Source organism: Mus caroli, unplaced genomic scaffold (genome assembly GCF_978045245.1).
Source record: "Mus caroli unplaced genomic scaffold, Mus_caroli_1 scaffold_8, whole genome shotgun sequence".
In the NCBI taxonomy this organism is placed as follows: domain Eukaryota; kingdom Metazoa; phylum Chordata; class Mammalia; order Rodentia; family Muridae; genus Mus; species Mus caroli.
Genome location: NW_028227263.1, coordinates 95,331,763 through 95,357,110, shown reverse-complemented (window position 1 = coordinate 95,357,110; position 25,348 = coordinate 95,331,763). Strand labels below are relative to the sequence as shown.

Genomic DNA, 25,348 nt, shown 5'->3' with positions numbered 1-25,348 from the left:
AAAATGGGAGACACTGACTAATTCCCAATTAGAGCTTGATGTCAGAGAGGGACTCAGACACCAGAAATATTTTCTTCTTTATTAATCAGTTAAATCTGTTTTCTAAGTCGATAGAAGTAAAATTAAAACTTGCCATCCTGAGTCTTCCAAGGTCTTTCTTCTGGGTCAGCTTGTTCTGGGAACACTTAGAGAAGACATTGATACCACATTTTGGGTACCAAAAGCTGATCTCTAAAGGGAACTGATATTTCAAGAACATTCTAGGAAAGGCTAATTTTAAATCAGATTACTGTACTATGGAAGACACACATGAAGGACCTGTTGAGTTCAGAGACTCAGATAAGAGTGAATTTTCTGATGTATAAGCAACTTTAATCCTTAATAAACCATGACTTTCTCCAAAACTGTTGGGGTGACCTTACCTGCTTAGCGTTCAATATAATACTGAAGTCAATAGAGATTAGAGAAAAGGGAAAATACACCGGATTTCAAAGTTCTTTCTTCCAGGATCCATGGGTAAAGAATACTTAACTAAAATGTTAGGTATAAAATGCAATAACTACAAACAAGTGCTATACTGGTGATAAAAAAGTTATGATTTATTTAGAAATAACTAGGAGCAAAAATTTTTATATTATACTGATTTAGAGGTAACGATAAAAGAGTCCTGATGAAAAGCTATGACAATCTGCTTTTCTGGTTCTCTACTTAATTCTAATATTTTTAAAATGACCTTAAAGCAGAACTATTTTTAAGTCTGAATTCTGACTTCTATTTTTTTTCTGTTTCTCAAAAAATTCTTTAAAAATCTAAGCTCCCTGCTCATATCACTGCCTGGGGGGTTTTCTAAGCCAAGAAGAATGTATTTTTGTTACTTGGTTTTGTCCCTAGAGACTTGGATATTCAAGTTTGAGATCTGGGTCTCAGCTATAGGAAATCTTAACAAACTGATGGATGTTGAACATCCTTTTGCTATGTTTTGCAAGAGTGGGTGTATGTTCGGCTGTGGTTTTTAACGAAACCATGTTCCAATTAATTGATGTGTGTGTGTGTGTGTGTGTGTGTGTGTGTGTGTGTGTGTGTTTTACCGTAATCTAGGGAACTCTACTGGTTGTGTACTTTAGTTGCATGTGCATGTAAATACATGTGAGTGAACATCTATGCTCTGTTTTGTATTAATCCAGCTGGCCTTCACTGATTATATGATCTTGTAAGATTCACCTAGCAGTTTCTGAGATTTGGTTTCCTCTCTGGTCAGTTTGAGACATGTTGAGGTGGGTAACAGCTTGTTCCTGGACAGATAATGAAAGCTTCCTAGAGAATGAGTATACAGTTGTACATCATGGTAATTAGTTGTTAGTTCATCCATAGAGCTAAGATGAAGCAGGGATAAGATGAGATTTTTATGCTTGCCACTCAAGTGTAGCCTACACACAACATTTTAAATTTTTTTGTCCATCTTGAAGATTTCAAGCTTCATCCACAATATTGAAATAGGTTTCTCATTTTTCACTGTTTTTCAAGAAACAGATTTGGAGAACCAGCTGCATAACAGCTCTGGAAAGCCAAGCTCATAGACTTGTAAAAACCCAAGATGGCATATCAGATGAATACTTCCATATTGAAATCAGATTCTTTGTAAGCAGATATCTCCAGGGTTTAAATATCCATCCAGATTCATTTTCTCTTCTCATCTTTATCTGAAATGGAATGAAAGGATTCTCTTGTCTTGATATAAAAAGAATAATTCCTACATTGGGACACAGGAAACAAAAATGATGTCCCTGTTCTCCACTAATTAACTGTCATCATTATGCTACTTATGTGTCTGTTTTTCTTTGTAAAATGAATGAAATATATTGGATAAATCCCGAGGTTCTCTCAAATTTTATACTTCCTAAGCTTGCAGAAGAAATAGTAAACTTGAATCCCAGGTAACTACTCATGCTACCCCAGTTTTCTGAGTCTCTTATTCCCAAGGAATATCTATCCTTTCCCACACGTATTTCTACACAATGTCTGTATGCTATTCTGTAGTGCATACTTAGTGGGCGATGTGGCTGGCTAATTTAGGTCACACCAGGTTATTGTTATAATCCATCTGGGTGACAATAAGAGTCATAGCTACCACTTACAGAACAGGGCTTGCTGGGAGCTATGCTAAGAATGTCAATATATTAACTCATTCAATACCCATCACAATGTTATGAGCTGGACATAATGATGCTTGTTTTCATAGTAAAGTACATTGAGGCAAAAGGGGGATCTGCAGTATGGACAAGTCACACTACTGCCAAACACCAGGATAGCCATTCAAATCTTAATGGTGTTATAACCTGGCATCAGTGTGCTATAATGTGACCAACAGTGAGCACAGAGGGTGTAAGCACTGATGGGAAGAGGAGGCAGGGTATGCAGTAAATCCCAGGAACTTGGATCCAGGCTGTCAGGGATACAGGACAGGTAATCTCTTCAAGCCACTGAAAGTCTAAGTTTTGTCCCCCAGAGTAGATTGCTCTCACAATTTGATCTTTGGGATTACCTGCCAAAAAAAAAGTGCCTATAAATATAAAACCAACACAATGAAATCATTTCTTGTAAAACACTGCTGCCAAGTTAAGATCTGACTTACATTCATAAGCACATGTGCTGCAGTAATTTCATGGGGTAATGAGTTGGCTTCCACTCACGACATTTTATTTTTACAGGGCTGGAGCTGGAACAGGAAGCATCCTGGGCAGGCAGCGAAATAGCTGACTTCTTCAGACTGCTTTTTCGAGTTGCTTGTAACTGAATTTTCTAGGAACTTTGGATTTAACCATTTGACTGATATGGAGTTCCGTGGGCTGTGCCTGATGGACTCTGACATGATGGAGTTGAGAGTTTGGGAAGATGACGAGGGAGTCGTGGTGTAGGAAAAGGACTATGAGTTGCAATGGAAGAAACATGATACTTTCATCAAATTGTTTAAATGTGAGTGGCACTTAGACTCTGTTCATCAAATTCAGTAGACGATATTGGGATTCAAAATGCATAGTAAATCTCCAATGCTATGGCTGCATATTGCTATAGCAAGTAACTTGGGTTCAGTTCTTGGTACCCATGATTGGCAGTTTACAGCCTATAACTCCATTCGGGATCTAACAGCCTTTTCTGGATTCCCTGGGCACACACACCCATATGTGTACAAACTCCCACAAAACACAGACATAGTTAAACAATAAACCTCCAAACTACACAATAAAGGTGAATCTGATGGTGCATGTCTATAACCCCATTGACTTGGGAGGTGAAGTTAAGAGAATTAGGAGTTCAAGGTTTTCCTCAGCTTCAGAGTAAGTTTCAGTGGCTATCCTTTACTACTGAAGATCCAACACTGAAAGTGGCAAAAGCTTATCAAAATGATCACCACCCTCCTCATCATTTATCACACACAGATACCAGATTCGTCCTCCCACCCACTTTTATCCACCCCTACCTTCCTTCTGGCATGACTGGATTTTGTCACTAAAACACAGTGTCTTCTCCAGGTCACCTTGCAGCTAGAGGTAAGCATGCAACTCTATTCTGACTGAAAAGGTTTTTTTTTTTTTTAAATGAAGTTCGCTCAATTCCTAGCCAAGAAGCACTTTTCTCATACTCTTGTCTCAGGAAAACAAAAACAAACAAGCAAGCAAAACCACAAAGAGCAGAAACCAGGAATTTGACTTGGGGTGAGATTTTAAATGTTTAAAATGTACAGTGGAAGAGGGACTTTTTCCAGGAAGTAGGATTTTAAGTAGAACTTTTGGGATAAAGTGTCATGACAGAAGCTTGACAACAACTTTCCGACACACGCTGACTAACTCTGAAGGTCAAAGTCATGTCTCCTTTAGAAAAATGTATTCATCAAAAGCTGAAGTAGTTAAAGAAAAGTGACTGGGTGATTTGCAAGAATTTTGAGGAACTGTAAAAAAAATACTAGTGAACTTAAAATGCAATATCAAATACTGTATTACAATAAAATAAAACTCTAAGTGGAATGATTAGAAATTGAAAGTAGAAAACAGTAGGAAAAATTCACAAAACAGCTCAAAACCAGGAAGCTTTAACACAGGCTTAGGAGTTACCTAGAGGGTAGGGAGGCCGTGTCTTAATTTTGAGTTCTCTAAGACTGTTAGGAATAAAGAAAGCAGTTCAGGAGCACCTGCTCACTCATGGTAAGAATATGTGTGTTGCTTCTGGAGAAACTTGCCAGTAGAATCTTGGGTTTTGTTGGCATATTACATGTCAGTTCACCTAAATAGTTGGTTAAATAAAGTAGGTTCTGAAAAGACATTTCTAGGAGAGATTAACATTTCAATCAGGAGAATGAGGAGGATGAACGCTGTTCCCTGTGGTTTGGCTTCATTGGATCCACTGAAACCTGTGGTGCTCAATATTGATTCTTTTTTGTTTTTAAATTCATTTTATCACCTAATCTCAGCCCCTCTTCCTTCTCTCTTCCTAGTCCCACACTTACAACATCCCCTCCCTGTTGCTTCCTTTCCCTCTCCTCAGAAAAGGGGAGCTCACCTGGGGTACCACCCCATTTTGGGGCATCTAGTCCCAGCAGGTCTAGGCACATTCTCTCCCACTGATGCCCAACCAGGCAGTACAAGTGGGGACTGGGCAGGGGTGGGGTGGGGAGGGGATCTAAAAAAGAATTCAAGAAGTTAGACACCAACAACCCAAACAACCCAATTAAAAAATGAGGTACAGAGCTAAATAAAGAATTCTCAACACAGGAATCATGAATGTCTGAGAAGCACTTAAAGAAATGTTCAAAGTTCTTAGTCATTAGTGAAATGCAAATCAAAACAACCTTGAGATTCCATCTTACAGCCATCATAATGGTTAAGGTAAAAACTTCAAGCAATAGCATGTGAGGAGCAAGGGGAACACTCCTCATTGCTGGTGGGAGTGCAAACTTGAACAAGCACTTTGGAAATCAATTTGGTGGTTTCTCAAAAAACTGGGAATAGTTTTACCTCAAGACCCAGCTATACCACTCCTAGGCATATACCCAAATGATACCACCAAGCACACTTGCTCAACTGTGTTCACAGAAGTTTTATTTGTAATAGCCATAAACTGGAAAAAACCTAGATGTTCCTCAACTGAAAAGCAGATAAAGAACATGTGGTACATCTCCACAATGGAATACTATTCAGCTATTAAAAACAAAGGCATCATGAATTTTTGCAAGCAAATGGATTGACCTTGAGAATATCACCCTGCGTGAGGTGACCCAGAGCCACAAAGACATGTATGGTATATACCCACTTATAAATAGACATTAGCCATTATATGCAGGACAACCATGCTACAATCTACAGACCCAAAGAAACTGGGTAATAAGGAGGTCTCAAGGGAAGATGCAGGAATCTTACTCAGAAAGGGAATCTACATAGTCATCTGAAGTGGATCGAGAGAGGGAACCGGATAGGAGAAGAGGTAAGGATGGGAACAGGGGTGGATATCACATGTAGAGAGAAGGGGGGCGAGAGAGACCTGGTAGTGAGAATGGAAATTTGAGGGGGGGGCATCATTTGTGACTAGCTGGATGTCTGGGATGGGAGAGAATACAGAGAGACAATGGAAGTGATAGAGACTGAAATGATCACCTCCTCTAGCCAGACAGGATTTCCAGAGAGGGTGTGGGGATATTGATCCACACATCAAACTTTCAACCCAAAATTTATCTTGCCTGCAAGATGTTCAGGGATAAAGATGAAGCAGAGGCGGAGGAAACAACCAGCCAATGACTGCCCCAACTTGAGACCCACTCCATGTGAGAGAGCCAGACCCTGCCACTATTAGTGATACCCTGGTATGCTTACAGACAGGAATCTATCATAACCGTCTCCTGAGAGACTTCATCCAGCAGCTGATGGAAGCATATGGAGAGACCTATAGCCAAACATCAGGCAGAGCCTGGGGAGTCTTGTGGAAGAGTAGGGGATAGGAGTGAGCAAGCCAGAGGGGTCAAGAACACCACAAGAAGATCCACAGAATCAAATAATCTGGGCCCATGAGGGCTCATAGAGCCTGGGCCACCAACCAGGGAACATGCAGGAACTGGACTTAGACACCCAATATTGATTCTTAACCCTAGAATCACCTAAGAGACACTTTGGCACTCCTGTGAGGGATTATTTAGATTAGGTTTCCTTGGGCACACCTATGAGAGGTTAGCTAGATGAAGCTAATTGAGGTGGGAAGACCCACCTTAACTATGAGTGGCACCAATTCCTAACTACACTGGGTTTCTAGCCCTTAAATATCATGGGACAAAGACATCTAATAAATCCCTCTCTTTGTCTCTCTGTCTCTGTCTTTTTCTCTCTATCTGTACACACACAGACCCACACACACAAACACACACACGCACGCACGCACGCACGAACGCACAGGGGTCCCGTCCATATATACTTTGGCTAACTCCGACTCTGACATCTTGTTAATTCTTTGCTTTGTTACCTTTCTCAGGACTATTGACATTTAAAACTTAGCATTAGGATTTCCAAAACAGATTTTTAATGGAAACAACCTTGTAAGATATCCCTTAAAAATTTAGAAATCAAATTAAGTTATGACCTCAAATAACGAAGCTATCAGTGTGTATCAGAATCCTCATCCCGGGGCATAGGGGTTGCCTTATCAATCAAAATGTAAATTAAGCTGGCACAGCCTATCTTTTTCACTAAAACATGATATTTATCTTAAACTGCTGCATGGATGCCCATGAAATGGGTGCTCTTGTTTCCACACAGAGACAAAGAAACTGGAGTAAGCATGGTTTAAGTCATTTTCCCAAGACCAAACTGAGCAGAGCTCTAGAAATTGGTCTTGGGCTATCTATCTATCCCTTGGATCCCATGCTGTGCTGCTCTGACCTATGCACCTATCTCATTTGTGTGCTGTGAATGGGGACCCACCTAGTAGTCTTCCTGTGTTGTGCTAATCTGACCTTACTCCAGAAGAGAGGAGGGGAATCTCACAATGCCATCAATATATTCTTAAAAGTTCCTGTTTACCAAACACCTATGCACTAGCCTGTGGTCCCTAACAGACAAGCTTCTTTGGAGAGAGATAAAGGTCATATTCATGTACTTGTCTAAGATTTTTGTTGCAGTTCAGGGCACTGAATGATCACACTGAAGGTAAGTCAGATGCCTCACCTATAATACAAATGAGCAACCCTCCCTGGCTCCTCATGACAATCCCGGGAAGTAGGTGTCTTACCTTTCTACCGATGAAGAACTTCTGTTAGGTCTTTGAGATAATTTGTTCAAACTTCACCTGGTCAACAGAAAGCAGCAATGGAATTAAACCCAGGTTAATGTGAATCCAGATTTGATACAGGGTGATAGAATTGCCCTTAAGTCTGGTTTTAATTGCTTTAGAACAGGAACACACACACACACACACACACTTTATCATTTGAAATCTAATATTTTTACTTGAAACTCAGAAAAATTACAAAAGAGAAATATCTACATTTTTCCATGGGTCCTGCAGCAATTATAACTTGAACTTTGAAACCTGGAATATAAATGAATAAATGCCTGTCTGCTAGCACATTTTGGCATTACAAAATAACACCTCATTAGCTGCCACAGAAAGACATCTCAGACACTTGCCTTACTTTGATTTTGGAAACTGGGTGCTGGGTTATTTTGATGCAGCCAGGGGCTAACAGGGTTTGTGGTAAGCTAATTCAGTCCAGGGTTTTTCCTGGGCTGTGCATTGTGTCTGGGTGCAAGGGTTCACCCAAAGCATATCAAGCATTTATAGCATAATACAAATACAAAACATAGTGTCTTGAATAAACATGGAAATTAATTTCAGCTCATGAAATGGGGCCAGGCCTCAGGGAGGGGGGTTCCCAGAGACTCTGGGACTTTGAGAATGTTAGTATGGCAATAACATTTCCATGGTTGCCTGAGAAATTCTAATTGAAACAGGAATGTCAAAGAACAAAAAGTATGTTGCTATTTATTCCTCCTCCCATAGGGAAGCACCTGGAAGAACAATGAATAAATTAAAGCCATTTCCAACAAGAAGTTTAAATAAAAGTGAAATGTTACCTGCAGAATGATGGCTGGGGTCCTGCTGAGCCTTGCTCATTAGTAGCTGGGGTCCTGGTCAAAGGTGGTGACAGTACTGCTTATGGATGACTGGGGTCTTGCTCATGGGTGGCCAGGACCTTCTTCCTGTGCTATTGTGAACACATAGCTTCTGTCTTCATTTTGGTGCTGGGTAGAATGCTAAATAAGGACTTAGTTATTTTCCCCAATATCCAGTTCATTTCAGTAAAAATTTTCAATCAAAATACCTTGGTTCTTTTTGTATTTTCTTTCTTGCACTTTAGCATGTGTGTTTTATTATTTTTTTTCACTATTTAAATTCACTTTACATCCCCATCATAGTCCTCCCTTCCTCCTCTCTTCCCAGTCCTTCCCTTACAAATGCCTTCTCCCATTAGCCCTTCCCCTTGGGCACCACGGGGACTTCAGTCACACCAGGGTTAAGCACATCCTCTCCCACTGAGGCCCACCCAGGTAGTCCAGACAGGTGAAGGGGATACAATAGCAGACATTAGAGTCAAGGACAGTCCCAGTTCTAATCATTAGGGGACCCACATGAAGACCAAGCCATACATCTGCTACAAATGTGCAGGAGACCTAGATCCAGCACCTACATGCTTTTTAGTCTCTGTGATCCCCATGGGCCCAGGTAGATTGACTCTGTAGGTCTTCTTGTGTTGTCCTTGACCTTGACCTTTCCAGTTTGCACAATTCTATCCCCAACTCTTCCACAAGACTCCCTAAGCACTGCCTGATGTTTGGCTAATGCCTTGGTTCTTTATGGAACACCAACTATCTATAAATGTAAAGGGAAGAGATGTTTCACTGTGAACTTGGTTTCCTTGAGTCAAATGTCTGTCTTAATGTCAATCCCACATTATCTTAATTATTATAGGCTTATGTTAAGGTTTTAATTTTGTTGGGTTAATTCCTAAACTTGTTCTTTTTAAAGGTTGTTTTATGTATTCAAAACCCTTTATGTTCCTAGACCCATCTCTGTGAAGCCCCCATGGTCATATCTGCTGCAGAAGCAACTTGCTACTATTGTTACACACCTGCCTCCAACTACTGGGCTCTCTTCTCTACCCACAATAGGCCCACAGCATCTTCTGTAAGCTGGTGATATTACCAGAGGATTCCCTACCTCAACTGAAAATAAAGTCAAAGTAGCCGATCAAAACAGCACACCAAGGCACATCCCTGGTGAAGATCTCTAACAATGAAAGCTACACTATGAAAGATGTTTAGAACAAAAGGTCAGACCATTGCGACTTACCAAAGGAACACGATTCCATAGCAACACATTCCAGAGTAAACTGGTAAAATTTGGAAAATAATACACACTTAATATTCTTAAAAAAGAAAAAAAAAAGATTAGCAAGGAGTTTACACCAACAACACAATCTTTCAGAACCAAACGAGAAATGAAGAATTTCTAAGACCATTTATAATCCCAAATATATTTTAGAATCTTTGTCAATTTCAACACTTTGGGGTGTGATTTTGATTGGAATTGTCCATAGGTCAATCTGGAGAATTTATTTCTTGATAATGACTACTGTAATACTTAAGCATGGACTTTTTAAATTTTTATTTTAGATGTTCTTATTTTTTCAACACTTTTTATGATTAAAATATAGAGTGCTACCCACAGGTTCATGTGTTTATACCCATGGTTCCTTGCTGGTGGGGCTCCTTTGGGAGGTTGTATAATAATCAGGCAATTTCTGATTGACAGAGGTAGCCTTTGAGAGTGGGTCTTACAGCTTGTCTCTGCTTCCTGTCCAGTGACCCTCTCTTTCATAACTGAAGTCATGCATAAAACAGCCAACCATATTCTTATCTTAGCATTGATTGCATCAAGCTGTCTACCATGTCCTTCTTGTTGTAATAGGCTCTAACTCTCGGAAGCACAGAGGCTGAAATAAATCTCTTGATTTGGCTCTGTCAGATACTCTATCTCATTAGGAAAAAAGGAATATAGAAATATTTTGTAAGTTTTAGTGTGAGTCACTCTGTTGCTGTATCAAAATACCGGAGGCTGAGAACCTAAGGCAGGATGCTTTCATGCCTCTTGATTGCAGTGACTGGTGGGTCCAAACAGCTGGTGATGATGGTGTCTTGGCTGCAGACAAACATGACAGAACAGAAAAACTATCATCTTTGCCCTTCTGCTGTCAGAGGAGCAGAGTTACTTTCCAAACCAGCACAAACTCCTTAAACTCCTGCCAGAAAAGCCAGTTATCTCCCTGGAGGCCCCACTTAGCCAGCATATGGGAATCCAGATATTTTAAGGAGTTAAGTGGACAAATGGTTTGATGGTTCTAACTCTTCCCAGAATTCTACCTTTGGTGCTTCCTCAAATAAAGCATCACCTCACCTTTGAACCCCCACTCTTTTTCCTTTATACTTTTTGGGTTTTGTACCATGTTTTTCTTTATATTTTCCTCACCATACTAGAGAGACTAGGTATGACAACATGGTAAGAAACAGAAAACAAGCCAATGTTTTGATTGCCAACATAAAAGAGACACTAAATGTTTAAGCAGTGAAGATGGAGTTTTCTATAAAGGTGTGAATTTCCCATAAGGGTTTGACATGGTCTAATAAATAACATTATCTTATTTTCAATTGTCATTTGTTGCCGGAAATCTCCAGCACAAATAAGCCCAGGCAATGAAAACATGACCCAGTTAACATGAACACATGCTGTGGGCCTAGATTGGGCAGATCTACCGCTACACTACCATCTTCCCCATAGAAGAGAACCCTTAGGACTTGCAGTTTCTCCAGGCCAGGTGCTTCTGCTCCACTTTCCTTCTTCCTCCTCCTCCTCCATCATCCGCTCTCTCTCTCTTTCACTCCCAAAATCTTCAGCTCCAGTCATCAACAAAGTGTATGTAAGTTTGTAGAATGAATAAATATTCCTTTCAGTGTTATTGATATATTGGGCCACTCTGTATTCCTGGCTGGCCTTAAACTAAGAAGAATTCTTCTGCCTTCATCTCACAGTGCTCGATTATAGGTGTGAAGTAGAACAGGGATTTGTTTTATGTTTTAGCCTCTTTTGTTCCTTGTAGTATATAGTTTGAAGTGATGACTGTTACTTGAAAGTGGGTTGGAGCTTGTGTCTATAGCTACTGTTGCCCTAGTAACATCATTGCAAGTGGATTGTTTGTCACTGGTTTATTTGTGTTTAGAGGTCCTTGATGTTAGCCTTTCCTTCCAGACCTAAAGTTAACTACAAATGTTAACAACTTACCCTAAGATTTCAAACTTGCCTTTTTTCAGTACTCCTTTGGAGTATATATTATTGCTGATATTCCTCTTACTCTGGGAGTTGAACCAGATATTTCTCTTCAGAGAAAAACACTATGTATCTTAGCTAATTTTCTTGAGCTGCTTTGTTAAGACTCACTAGTTCTACCAGGTGTGGTGGCGCACACCTTTAATTCCAGCACTTGGGAGGCAGAGGAAGGCAGACTTTTGAGTTCGAGGCCAGCCTGGTCTACAAAGTGAGTTCTAGGATAGCCAGGGCTACACAGAGAACCCTGTCTCGAAAAGAAAAAAAAAGCCTCACTAGTTTTGTTTTCCTCTCCAAATGCATACAGTAAAGTCCAGGACCTAATGTGTCTATTTGGAGACACTGTATAGCCTTGGAAGAGGTCAGAGAGAAGATGCTAACCCTTCAATCATTGGAGGGCACAGATAGAATATGACATCTATGCAGAATGGACTCACCCTAGGCACTAAGACCTCTTCATCTTGATATTAAACTTCTCAGCCCTCTCTACCTGTGCTGAATAAATTTCCATTCTTTATGAAAGATCTAGTGTAAAGAAATTTATTTTAGAAGCCCAAATAAGAGACAGTTTCTAAGAAAAAGAATTAAGGCTAAGTGAGTTCCTGATGTAAGGTGTTAAGCAGCTAAGACTGTTGTGCTTAAATGTGACACACTAGGGCTAGGATTCTCCAATCCCCCTCACTTCCTCTCTCCTCCCTTCCATCCTCCCCCTTTTCACCTTTTCCTTTCTCCTTCCTCGCATACATGCACTAAGGAAAGACCTATGAAGATATAATGTTAAAATATTTGCCTCAAGTCAGGAGAAAAGCCCTCAGCAGAAGCAAACCAACTGGAACACTGGTCTTCCAGTGGTCAGAGCTGTGAGCAATTACATTTTTGTTGCTTAAGCTTCTCAGCGTCAAGTATTTTGTTATAATTCTCGGGCTGATAATCCACAGCCTAGGAGAAGCCAGCAGAAACTTATTCCTTACCTGTAGCATTGTGAGTCCTCTTTGGGTTGCTAATGGGTGAGTCCTGCCACTCAGAGTTGAGATTCCATGCTTTGCTCTGGGCTGTGTTGGAAGCTTGCTGAAGATTGCTGTTAATGTAGGTCTTTCCTCAGTGCGCTCAGTTCCTGGGTGAAGGCTCTCTTGTGCTGCTGGTCTGTCAGAGGGAAATATTATTCGTGATGAGATTAAATACTTAGTTGAGAAGTTTCTGAGCAGTGTTGAAAAACCAGTTTCATTCTTCCCAGTGGTTCCTCATAAAGTGAGAAAATGAATAAATTGGCTGAAAATGAATTGTTATCCTGAAAGGAAGTCAAACTAAAGAACTGGAAATTCTCAGCCTTTTACATATTCAGGAGCAAAGCACATAACTGGAAATGGACACTGAAAGGATGACTGTGTTTTTCTTTACTGTTCGATGGGCTCATGTGTTTCAGGCTGGTCTCTTCCGTACTTGCTATAAGGAGAATGACCTTGCTGTCCAGTCCTTTTGCCATCATGCTTGGCCTGAACTTTTGCCAAGGAAATTACATTGGGTACTAACCAGGGGTTCTATAGCCAGAGACAACAAGAGAAGCAGTATAGAGGAGTGATGTCAGCAATTTCTGATACTACCAATCTGAAAGAATTTGAGAAAATTAAAAAGAGGAGATAATGAATGAGAGGAACTGAAGGGAAGATAGTAATTGCTTGGATCCCATGAACCGAATGAAGTGGAGCTTGGTCTGTTTTTTGAAGAGAATGTTTTCTTATGGATTTAGAGGCATCAGGTTTCCAAAATGGTAGTGTATATCCGTATATTCACAGGAGCTGTGAGGGTGGGGCTTCCACAAACTTCAGGGGTATATCCCTGACCAGGGCAGGACTTACATTCTGAAACAAACTGGACAATATGTCACTACCACTTGGGACTCTACTACTGAGGAACTCCCTTCATAAAAGTGCAATAGAAAAGAAATGAGCAGACTCTCTCTAAACAAATGATGCATTTCCTAAGGTTCATTTACACCAACTCTACAGCAGAGTTAGTTGCTGAGTTTTTAGAAACAGTTCCTGCTTAATGTCTTCATGGCCAAACTCTTCTACTTCTACTAAATTGTTGCTTGCTCATCCCAGGGTCTCTAAACAGGGAACTCAGATCATAAGTATGGCAATTTCATAATAGCAAAAGAAATCACAGGCACTTGTGCCTAATGGGTATCTAAAATACCCTTCTACATGTAGCTTAGTTTTAAGGCACCACTCACTATCTTATTGGTATACTTTTGTACCTTTGGAAGACCTGTGACCTATGACTTTGAAGGCACCCAGAGTTGCAGTACCAGGCTGGAGTCCAAGGCTTTTGTCATGCTTTGTGTTCTGCTTGGAGATTGTCATTTGTCTTACAGTTCTGTTGCTGCAATGGCAAGAGATAATTAAACTGATATTTTCCTAAGCTTTTATATTCCTCTGGAAATGAACATTATAAACTAGATAGATAGATAGATAGATAGGTAGGTAGATAGATAGATAGATAGATAGATAGATAGATAGATAGATAGATATGTAGGCAGAGAAGTAGAGAGAGGAGAGAGAGAGACAGAGACAGAGAGAGACAGAGAGATACAGAGAGATACAGAGAGAGAGAGAGAATTTAGCCTAAGCCAAACTCTAGGTAGAAAATACTCATTGCCCTAGGTTTCTAGAGTGAGAGGATTTGGAGGGGTTGGGAACAGAAAGTACATGGTTTGTCTTTACCTTGGTGTATGACTTTGACACATTACAGAACACCATGTTTTTCATCTGAGTATAGAGACAATGTTTAATGTTTCAAGAGACTGAAACATAAAGTAGCTATATAGTATGGAACCCAAATATAAAAGGTTAATAACCATTGCTTCTTCACCTCTTTAATTATTGACTGCAAAGCTATATACATTTACAAAACTGGAAGTAATGTTGAAGGTCTAGCCATTCAGTTACCCATGTGTAAGCAATCCAGAAAATACTGAGTTTTGCCCAATTCACATAGTCCCTAGGACAGACTGGACATGTAACCAGAGCTGATGTCTCTCTGCTTTGCTATAAAATATAAAAGACAGTTGTAGGCTGTGTCTGTGCTATCACAACATTGCTATTTTCATGATGCTTAAAAGAAATCCATGGCCACTTCACAGTGTCAGTACTCTCTCAGCCACCCAGCTGCGTCTCTGGACACTATACCCTTCTAACAAGCCATCATTGTTGTATTGCTTGCTGATCTAGCCTTTTGCCTCTAACCTATTCCCTCTGCCCAGATAGAAAGCCTGCAGCACACAAGCAGTTGAGATGAATAAAATGAGACAAAGGGACAGAGATTCCACCAAAAAGGCCAGACTTGCACTATTTCTAAGGAAGAAATGGTCTTTCTTTGTCTTAGGGACCATGTATGAGCTTTCTTTCTAAACCAGACTCAGAAGACCAAAGAAAATGAAGACCTAATAAATTCTGCTTTCAGTGGTGTGACTATAAACTTAATGAATGAGTCACACCCTACTGTTTAGTCTATGAAACAAGGACTGACTTTTCTTTTGTTTCTTTTTCTCTCTTCCTTCCCAAAGGAACACAGATGATTTAAGAAGCCTTCAAACACCACATACCTAAAATAATAAAGCAATTTAGAAGGGAAAAGAAATCTACTAGAGGTGTAAACCCCCACAAGGCTCCATGACTGTGGCGAATTCCATCCTCTCTCTCTTTAAATCAGAGCTAAGCACTGCACAGAAATGTTTACCTTTGTCTGATCTCTAATTCCTTAAATTTATGTGGAATCATGCCCAGATGCTCTGGAAACAAGCCTGGAAAAGCCTGGCATTTTAATTGATCCCAGAGCTTCTTGCTGCACAGCTCCTGCTGAGATGAAGTCTGCTGCTTACTCCATAGAGTCTCTGCCTGGTTGCCTAGCCACCGGCAGCTGGCCAATCAAGGTGTTCATACACAGGGAGGGAAGTAACCAATCAATTTTTTAATTTCCTTCTGTAAACTGGAGTGAATCAGGGTGGATTTGAAATCTCATTAGTCAAAAGTAAGACATATAGTATGCATTTTAACACATATATTAGTTGAATACATTGAGCACTTAGTGATAAATTCTGCTGCGTATTTGGAAGCTCTTTGCAAACACGCTAAAATCATGAGCCTTTTTTAAAAAAATCACAGTTATCAGTTGAGTGGTCCAATTCATGTGTAGAATTTCAATATTACCACAAACTATTGCTGTCTTCTTAAAAACAAGTCATTGGAAAGACTGCCTTGTAGAGACTGTGGGGGTTCTCACATCCAAATTATCCTAGCTTGGTAAGTGGCACCATATCTTAATTTGTCATCACTACCCAGTTTACACAATTGTATTATTAACTATATTATTGCTGTTATTATTTATACCCTTGCCTCCTCTATTTCCCCTGATTCCTGCATTCTCATGGTCTTTACACTAGTGCTTTGATGGTGCTTCCCCCACTGGGTTTTATGCCAGTCTCTAGTCTCCCTTCCTTCCACCAATCCTATACATTTCAGTTATTATCATGCTATTTCTCTTCTGGAATGTTTACTCAAATGAGGCAGACTTGCAGGGCTAGTTCCACTTAATAATTGGAATATTCCTGTGTCTGTCAGTCTGTCTGTTACTTCACCTACAAAGATGGAGGTGTCCACATGACAGAAAATACTGTGCACAGTAGCTAATCTGATTTACTATGTAGGTTATGTATGTTATATGTTGTACAGAACCTGCTATTTTTATTTCCAATACTCTTATTTGATATATTTTCTTCTCCATTAACCTTAGAATGTAATTTCATGATTCTTCATCATCTCATTATCTGGTTGTTCCCAATATTATTTATCTTACACCCCAGACCTCTCCTCATGTGTTCACAACCATTTGCAGGTCATCCAGGCTCAAATTTATTATGGTATATTTTTTCGTGTGACATGTTACTGATTCGTCAGAACCCAAATTCCATTGTGTTTTGTTACTGGATAGGAATCATACTCAGTCACCTCAGAGAACCCCTCTCTGTGTGCTTGTATACATGCCTAGACTAGCTACTTAATGAGTTAAGCTTGCACATTGGGCATCATGCAATGATGCACAGAAAACAGCAATTTCTGTTTATTACTTTGTGCTTACTGCTTCATATGTTAGTATGGTGCAAGTCTATGAAATGGGTTATATTCTTTCCTTCCTATCTGTGCTTGTCAAAGATGGTGGTTTAACAGGACAGTGTACTCCAGTAGCAAAATGGGACTGAGAAATAGGTCCAGACATTTGATATGTAATTTTCAACAAATTCCCGAAAATTCCTCCCAAGGCTTCTATATCCTTCTTTGTAATAAAATAGATCAGGTCAATGTATTGTTCAGAGTTTATCATATTGTCAAGTTCTGTGTCTCAATCCTGAAGGTATAATATCGATATTAACACAATGATTATTTTTTTTAATAGGAGAATCAGTAAAAGGTCAGTGTCCCATGAATAAATATGCCATAATAAATTTGAAACTGAGTGATCTTCAAAGAGTTGTGGGCAAACGGGGAGAGGTCTGGGGTGTAAGATAAATAGTATTGGGAACAAGGAAGTTTGAGATGGAGTCCAGATTCTCAGACAATGGCAGATCAGGAAATTACCATCTAAGGTTAATGAAGAAGAGAATCTATTAAATAACAGTAATGAAAAGAAAAGCAGCAGAAGATGTACAACCTATAGTGCAACCTACATAGTGAATCAGATTAGATACTGAGCATATTGTATTATATTTCCATTTATATATTTGAATTAGTGAATTTAGTAATAATCAGGTTCTTCTTTTGTTTTCCTCTTGAGTTCAATAATATAAACGTCTTATGGTACTACAATAAACTTTACTGTGTGTGTGTGTTAGAGAGAGAGAGACAGAGACACAGGGAGATAGGGAGACAGAAAGAAAAACAGAGAGACAGACAGATAGACAGAGTCACCAACAATGACAGAGAAAGAGATATAAAATCTCACTGTAGTCTTAGCTGGCCTCCTGGAATATGTGGCAACCTTCCCTTGTCAGCTATCTCAGTGCTTGTGTGACAGGTATGGGGCACAAGATGTAGCTCCTAAAATGGACATTAGAAGTAGCATTTTTTTTATCTTTTAAAAATGTATAGAAGACATCAGTTTAAGCAAGGTCTCCGGTGGCATCATGTGAGAGAAGGGGCAAAATGGGGGGGGGTGTTGAACAAGGCAAGGTCTTGCTCTTCATAAAGCTGCTGGTGGTATGAGAAGACACATTCTACATGTATGTTTCATACTAAAGCATACTATAGACTTCATATCTCACATGGGTGCATATTCAAAATACAATGCACATTTTAGTAGAATCCTATCATTTATTTCAGAACCTCATAACTCTATATTTTCTGAAAGACTAAATAAAATATGACATAATTGTCTTGAAGAAAAATTCTGTTAAACTGACTTGTGGTTATCAATTACTTTAAATGTTTGGAAATTTTCATGTTAGGTCCGCAGCTACTAAGCCCCTGGACAGAACAACTTATAGTGACTACACTGTGAAGATGGCAGCATGAACAGAGGATGAAAGGTTGTATCAGCAGGATCCCTTTTGTATCTATTACCCTAGAGTAGAAGGCAAATGGACAGCTTAAAGTTCTATGTGTTATAACACTGATAAAATAATTTAGGCTAGTATATCAATCCCGATTTCTCTCCTTTACATGATGCAGTGATAAGAGCAACTAGCTCATGAAGTTGTTTAGAAGATTATATAATGCCATCTCATCCAAGCATTGAATCTCTGCTTGGAAAATAGTCCCTTAGAAAATACAGTATCTTGGTCTTCTCCAGAAGAAGGATCATGAACAGAGCCATTGCAGTGATGTGTGCGACATTTTCAGTGCTGTGAACTACATTCAGGGCACCTTTTAGCCATCTGTCCTGTCCTCATTTTGTCACAAGTGGCACGGTTGTACTTGCCTCAGAGATGTGCAAAGCTTGCTTGAAGCATCTGAGGTCAAATAAATGGAGAAGAGAATGAGATGCTTGCCTAAGGAATGAGTGCTGCCTTCATTAGCAGCTATTAGATGCAGTTTGCCACCAGCACACAAGCTAGCTCTGCACAGTGTCAAAGAGCTGAAACCCTCACGCAACAGCTGACCTTATCTCCAAATGGCTACAGGGTTTTCATTCAGATACAAATCAAATTTGGAGGCACACTCCCTAGAGAATTGCTAGCAGTTATGCAGCAGCAATAGATGCAAGAGCAAAGGGCAAAAGGCCAGAGTCTACAAGCTACTGTGTGCTGAGCCTGGGCAACCTATGAATTGCTGTAGGCTAAGCCTAAGGAATCTATAACTGGAGCCCAGTTAGACCAGGACATCTAAGATCAGTTGACAGAAGGTAGTGGGCATGAGATATTTGTAACAGTCTATCTCTATGAGTAATAGAGAGTAAATAATATTTTCAAATTATAATATGGGAGGTTTTTCAATATAAGTTTGTGGCTGTGGCTATGTGCAAATGCATGTGTTGTTGAATGAGTCCCTGGCTAGAGACTAAGAGCATCTTTCCACTTTAGAATCACCAATAGCTTTACTTATTAGACGTACTGTATGTTATGTGTCATGATCTATACCAAAAGTTCAACCATTGGCATGGTACAATGGCTTTCAAATAATTCTTAATGAAATAGGAGGGTGTGAATTTGTAATTTTGAACCAACATGGCTAGTGTCCTGGTGGCTCCTAATAAAAGTGACACTAGAGGAAAAAAAAATTTGACTGGAGGGTTGGGAAGAGAAAGGACAGTAAAATTCAGTGAGGAGTTCACTTGAATTGGGTTTTGGAAATAGACAAATGAGTACCATAGGGCAGTACACTTGGGCAGAAGGACTAGCATTTACACTCAAATATGCTGTGGGGAGGACACAAATAAGTTGGGCCCATAGAGAAAAGGCACAGACATTAAAGGGAAAGTTGGAAGGGGCTTGGACAGTCTCTAGAAAGAGAACTGGAACTGTCTCTGATAGATCAACAGTGCTAGCATTTGTTCAGACCTCTGGGTTTGGCTCACAAACCATCAACAGTGTCTCTCTGGCTGCTGTTCTGCAATACTTAGCACGGTCTCTTCTGCTTCAGAAAGTTGCTGTCTTAGCTATAGGTTTTCATACACCTCTCGAGGCTAGGAAACCCTTGATGTGAGCAATTAAAGGTTGTAAAGTCCCTCAGTCATTGGCAGTTTCTTTCATACAATTTTAAAAGGACATTATTTCACTCACTCATTCATTCATTCAGTTACATGCATGTTAATTGAATAGCAGTCTATCACCTCCATAGAAGCACGTACGGGAGTAATTGGCGTCGGTCATTGTGACTCTCTCCTGCTTCCCCTATCTGTCTTTCTTCACAGATAACTTTCACCCAATCATCTTTTTCTTTTCTCAGATATAACATTCCTCCTATATACTGGACTGGGTATTGTTTATTTCCACTGGAAGTGCACAGTGTCTCAGCCTCAGGATTTAAGTCATTCCTCCAGAAAAGAATCTGCTGTAGGAAAGATCTCACTTCTGGACTTAAAAGGATCAGTTGGAACTTGAAGGTCAGTTTGAGAACCCTGGACTCATTGAAGGACACGGAAACAACTCACATGTTAAGAATTTTACTCCAAGTTGGCTACTGGCCATAACATAGCAATTCTCTACCTACTTCAAACTGAACTTCTAAATCTTGACTTTTGGGCCGAAGTATGCATTTCAACTCCCAAATGGAGATTATGAAAGTATGCATTATACATTCATGGCATTATCCTTACATGAAAATTAAGGCAGAATTAAAAGATAAAATTTGGTTCATTAATAAACTTTTGAGTTTTGATGACTCTTGATCACTTCAGGATCAGAAAATGCAAGAAACATAATGGAAATTTAATAAGAATTTTGAAAAACCATATAATGTTAATGTATAAGAAGGCTCTCTATTCCTAAGTTGCATGTGTTCTGAGACTCCTGTAGCACTGGCATTCTGGAGACAGCAGGGAGGACTGAGCATCTGAAGCCTGCCTGGGCTACATCGTGAGACCACGTATTTAACACTACAAACCCAAACAAGAAAGGAACTTGTCTTCTCTGCTCTAGGTGATATTCAAAGCATTATTGGTTGCTATTTTGAAAACATGGTAGGAGTGTGGCCAATACTGTATAGAACAGGATCCTCACTTATCATCTAATTTCTGATAGCACTTGTGTTATCACAAGTCTCTCTTTTCTAAGATAGACATACAGTTGCCATGTCCACAGAACCAGGAGGTTTTCTGAAGAATGTGATACCGACGTATGGCCATCGGACTGCCCACTCACTGGTGCAATTCAGTGGGTGACTGGGTAGAGTACAGTCAGCTTAGGGAACAGTATTACCTATGTTAGGACATGCTATTATCACTTGTTAATGCAGTTTACAACCCACTTTTGTAACTATTTCTTCAGACCATATAGTAATAATGGTGTCAAAGGCCCAAGGTAATAGACAGATTTTGGGTGAAGAAATTGAAAACACATACCAAGAAGACTGCATTGGTTCAGTAAAAAGAGAGTTTCATGGTAGCTCTTAGATTTTTATTTTGTGACTGTTTTATCACTTTTCTCTATTTAAAAATTTACCTTGGCCGGGCGTGGTGGCGCACGCCTTTAATCCCAGCACTCGGGAGGCAGAGACAGGCGGATTTCTGAGTTCGAGGCCAGCCTGGTCTACAAAGTGAGTTCCAGTACAGCCAGGGCTACACAGAGAAACCCTGTCTCGAAAACCCACAAAAAAAAAAAAAAAAAAAAAACAAATAAAAATTTACCTTGTTGAAGTTAGTAGCCATACTCTTAAAAGACAACATGGCATTTTAACTACATGAGCTAAGAAGATGACAATAATCTATATTATACATAACTATTCATGTATATGTGACTCCAGAATTCTGCTTACTCTGTGGGCCCCATACTGTCAATCTACAATACCCACACAGTCCTTTATAATCTACAATGAGAGACACATGGCACACTGAATATAAATATACGTTAAAGTTCGTACAACTATAATCCAATTGTGCGACTATATTTCGCACCCTGTCATATACACCATAAAACTATTCAGTACATGGATCTAATATCTAAATAAATAAAGTAGTAATGTTTGTGTTTTGTGAGTTCCAAAAATCAGATAAATATTACCATAAAATACGCATGCTAATATTCCACTACATAGCTGGCATTCAACGTTACAGTGTCTATAATTAAAGAAATGGGGCTCTAAAAGATTGTAATTATTATAATTTCATTTTCCCTATCTGTGATCTTTACTGTGAAAAGTTTTTAGAAGGTATAGTGAAAAGATTTTTGTAGCTTTCGGCATGGAAGGAATGAATCCCACAGTGGTCATACTGTGTTGAAGGTCTTTCCGCTCTGTGAATTTTACTGTCTTATACTGAATACAGATTTCTGGCCAGGCAAAGAAAACACAAAATTCTCACTCTCCATCCAGAGAGAATACAAGCCAACACCAGTGTGAAGGCCAATGTCACAGCTGAAATAGAAGTCAAGAGGGCAGCTTTGAATATAATTAAGCTATGACAGTTTCTCTCAGATCCAAAACCTAACCACCTAGAAGAAGAATTTTCTCAAAGGTGGGAAGGGAAGATGAAAATAAAATGTTTCAGGGATTGGGCTTTAAGCCCAAAGCAGTGGATTTCCCACTGAGTTATAATTACCCAAAGCTTTGACCATCAAAAAAAGATTTCAGAGATGACAACCCCTATCAGTATTACATAGACCTCTCTGAAACTATTCCTATGTAACGGTCTTTCTTTTTTCTTTGCAGTGTTTTGGGGTGAGGGGCTGTGCCACAGTAGTGTAGAGAAAAGAAGATAGTTGATGGTGTTGATGGTTCTCTCTTATCACATTTCAGTGGTTATCAGTGGATGGATTACCAGGCTCAGGCTTATAGAGCAAACACCATAATTTGCTGGACCATCTCACTGGCCCATGTGGAAATTATTATGAAAAGGAGGGAAAAAAAGGGTTTCAAAGAAGCCGTTTCAAACCTTTGTGCTTTAAGCAATCTTTCTTGCCCACCTACTCGTTTTGCTGACTCCTGCCAATGTTACTAGTCATAGCATGAGAAAATATCAGCATGAATTGTCTACACTTAACATTGCATATCAAGATATGGATATTGGTCCTACCATGGAACCCTCTTTCTCAGAAGACTGTAAATTTGTCGAGTGCAATGCAGAAGATCACAAAACAAAGCCCAGCTGAGAAAATCTCTTTGGTTGTGTTTGGTTTTGAATACTCGTAATAATAAAATACACATTTGTGCTATAAAACCCACATTATTTACTTCTTGGCAAAGCCCACACACTTCTCACCCTTCTTGCTTACCATTTTCCCACTATACACACAATGCTATCAATGGACAGAGGAGAGAACAACTAACTAGGGGATGCCAGCCCTTGTCTGCAGCCTTTTGCCATCATGCTCAAACCTATCCAGGTATATGTTGTGACATCTAACTCTTTAGAGTTCTGGGCAATGATGTTCAGTAGCCAAAGCATCCTAGGAAAAGCTTCATCAATTATTTGTGTGTGTGTGTGTGTGTGTGTGTTCTATTGCACTACTGAAGCCTCTCATATTATGTTCAGTGTCTCTCATTGTGTGTCCAAAATCTATCTGGTTAAGGAGTAGTTTATGGTAAACACTGAGCTATAGGTTACATAAAATGTATTCATTAAGCCACATCACATGCCAGGTGAAGTCAGGAGAGTGAGCAAGCGCTTGCTATATAAAGATATAGATTTGAGAACCACCGAGGAACTTGAGCTTCCTAGGCTCTAGGAGTAACCACTGGAAGCTTCCAGAAGCACCAGGTCAAGTGTTAAATTAGTGTATAAGGAATAGTTTCCAAACCACATTCCACATGATTGATCAGAGCCACAGACTGGCTCCGGATATTTCAATTAACCCAAAGTGGTATGGAGAGAAACCATTTTTCAGACACTAAATTGCATGTCAGTCTTCTCTGCTGTTGCTGGCGACTTTCGTTTCCATCCCAATTGGTGGTATTTTCTAAGTCTTAAAAATTGTTGCAGCAGAAATAAGCATCCATGATAAAACTTGGAAGCATTGACCTAGCTGGACATGTTACTTACTGAGTTGAAATACATCTTACATCTTGGGAACACAACAGCTTGCCTTTGTCTGTTTTTACTGCTTGCCTTTCAGTTGGAAGAACCTCTCTACACAACCCCTTTATGGTACAGACTGAGTCAGAAACCTTCCAAGTCTCCTTTTGACCTTCAGAAGACTCTGAATCCGTTACTATGATCTCTTCAGACTCTGCTTAATTTTTTCATCTTTCTGGAAGACTTTCCTCAACTTCCCCCCCAAATACAGCAATCCCTTGGACACAGGTGTTCACTCCTTAAGGACCCTTACACTTTGTCCCTGGGTGCTGTGTTGTTTTGCATATCATGGCTGTTGCACTGAGTATATTTGATCAGGTATAAATCCTTGGAATAACAAAAGCATGCTGTTCTTGTGTGCAAGTCCATTGGAATTTGAGCAAGGATTAACTGCTCCCCAGCTATTTGAACTGTAAGGAATCATTAGAATATACAATATTCCTTTGAATTTACAGAAGGACTGTGAAGATTGATGAAAATATGACCATCATGACAACTGACACATAGACTTTAACAAATATTGGTTCTTTCTCTCTGCCTCATTTTTAAAAACAAACCCTTTATGGTATTTTAAACAGCTTAAAGTATAGGGTTTTATTACAATATTTTTGTGAATATTAATATTAAGTTATTATAAAGATAAGCTATAAAACAATGGTTCCTACATCTTCTTTGGGAAATTTTCAGCATTTTATTGTTTACATAAAATGCTCAGGGTAATTTAAACTTAGTCTATAAAATGACATTGCTATCATATCAAACTGAAATATAATGCTCATCATAAAGATTGATGCTGGTCTGTTATAAAGTTGTTACAACTTCGTTCCTTGTTCCTAAATAGTAAAGTTCATGATTAATCCACCAAAAAATGAATACAGTTGATTTTGATGACCTTCAGTATCTATTAAGCCTGTCAAATACTTCTTGGGATCCATTAAGTCTCCATATAGCTGTTTGTCTTCCTCTCTGCTTATCTTTGAGGTAGTGTTGGGCTATGAAGCCCAGGTTGACCTCACTCTTCAGCTCCTAAGTTCTGAAATTGTAGTAAAAGAGCACCACACCTTGTAAGAGTCTCATATAATGTATATGTTAAAACTTGTTTTCTGGGCTGGAGAGATGGATCAGCAGTTAAGAGCACTGACTGCTTTTCCGAAGATCCTGAGTTCAAATCCCAGCAACCACATGGTGGCTTACAACCATCTGTAATGAGATCTGATGCCTTCTTCTGGAGTGTCAGAAGACAGCTACAGTGGAATTACATATAATAAATAAATAAATCTTTTTTAAAACGCTTGTTGCCGTGCGTGGTGGCGCATGCCTTTAATCCCAGCACTTGGGAGGCAGAGAGAGGCGAATTTCTGAGTTCAAGGCCAACCTGGTCTACAGAGTGAGTTCCAGGACAGCCAGGGCTATATGGAGAAACCCTGTCTCGAAAAACCAAAAAAATAAAAATAAAAAAAAGCTTGTTTTCTGTGATGATTAATATGTGTATAAGTACAGAAATTTCAGCATAGTCCAAACATTTAAAGTATATTGTTCCATATCTTGCTAGCATTTTATTATTCATAAATATATAAATAACTACTATATGTCTTAACAGCTAGCTTAAATTTGTTATATGTATTTACTATAATGTATGAGTCTTTTATTAGCATTTATTTCTAGATAATTTTGCAAACATACAAAATGCTATGATAATTATGTGTAAGGAATT

At 39.3% G+C, this 25,348-nt stretch overlaps 1 long non-coding RNA gene across 5 annotated transcripts; it reads right to left on the bottom strand.

Annotated features, from left to right (window-relative positions):
* Positions 1 to 591: 591 nt before the first annotated feature.
* LOC147003235 (uncharacterized) lies at positions 592 to 15,292 on the bottom strand. 5 transcript variants are annotated; one of them, XR_015047947.1, is made up of 8 exons: positions 15,154 to 15,292; positions 13,673 to 13,797; positions 12,387 to 12,558; positions 8,112 to 10,236; positions 7,267 to 7,323; positions 2,633 to 2,923; positions 2,194 to 2,542; positions 592 to 1,700 (listed from the first exon to the last, which is right to left on the bottom strand). It is a non-coding gene; the product is annotated as an uncharacterized LOC147003235 (long non-coding RNA). The 5 variants fall into 5 exon arrangements; XR_015047948.1 differs by having other exon boundaries at positions 2,337 to 2,542; XR_015047949.1 differs by having other exon boundaries at positions 592 to 2,542; positions 8,112 to 8,242; positions 9,388 to 10,236.
* Positions 15,293 to 25,348: the final 10,056 nt, after the last annotated feature.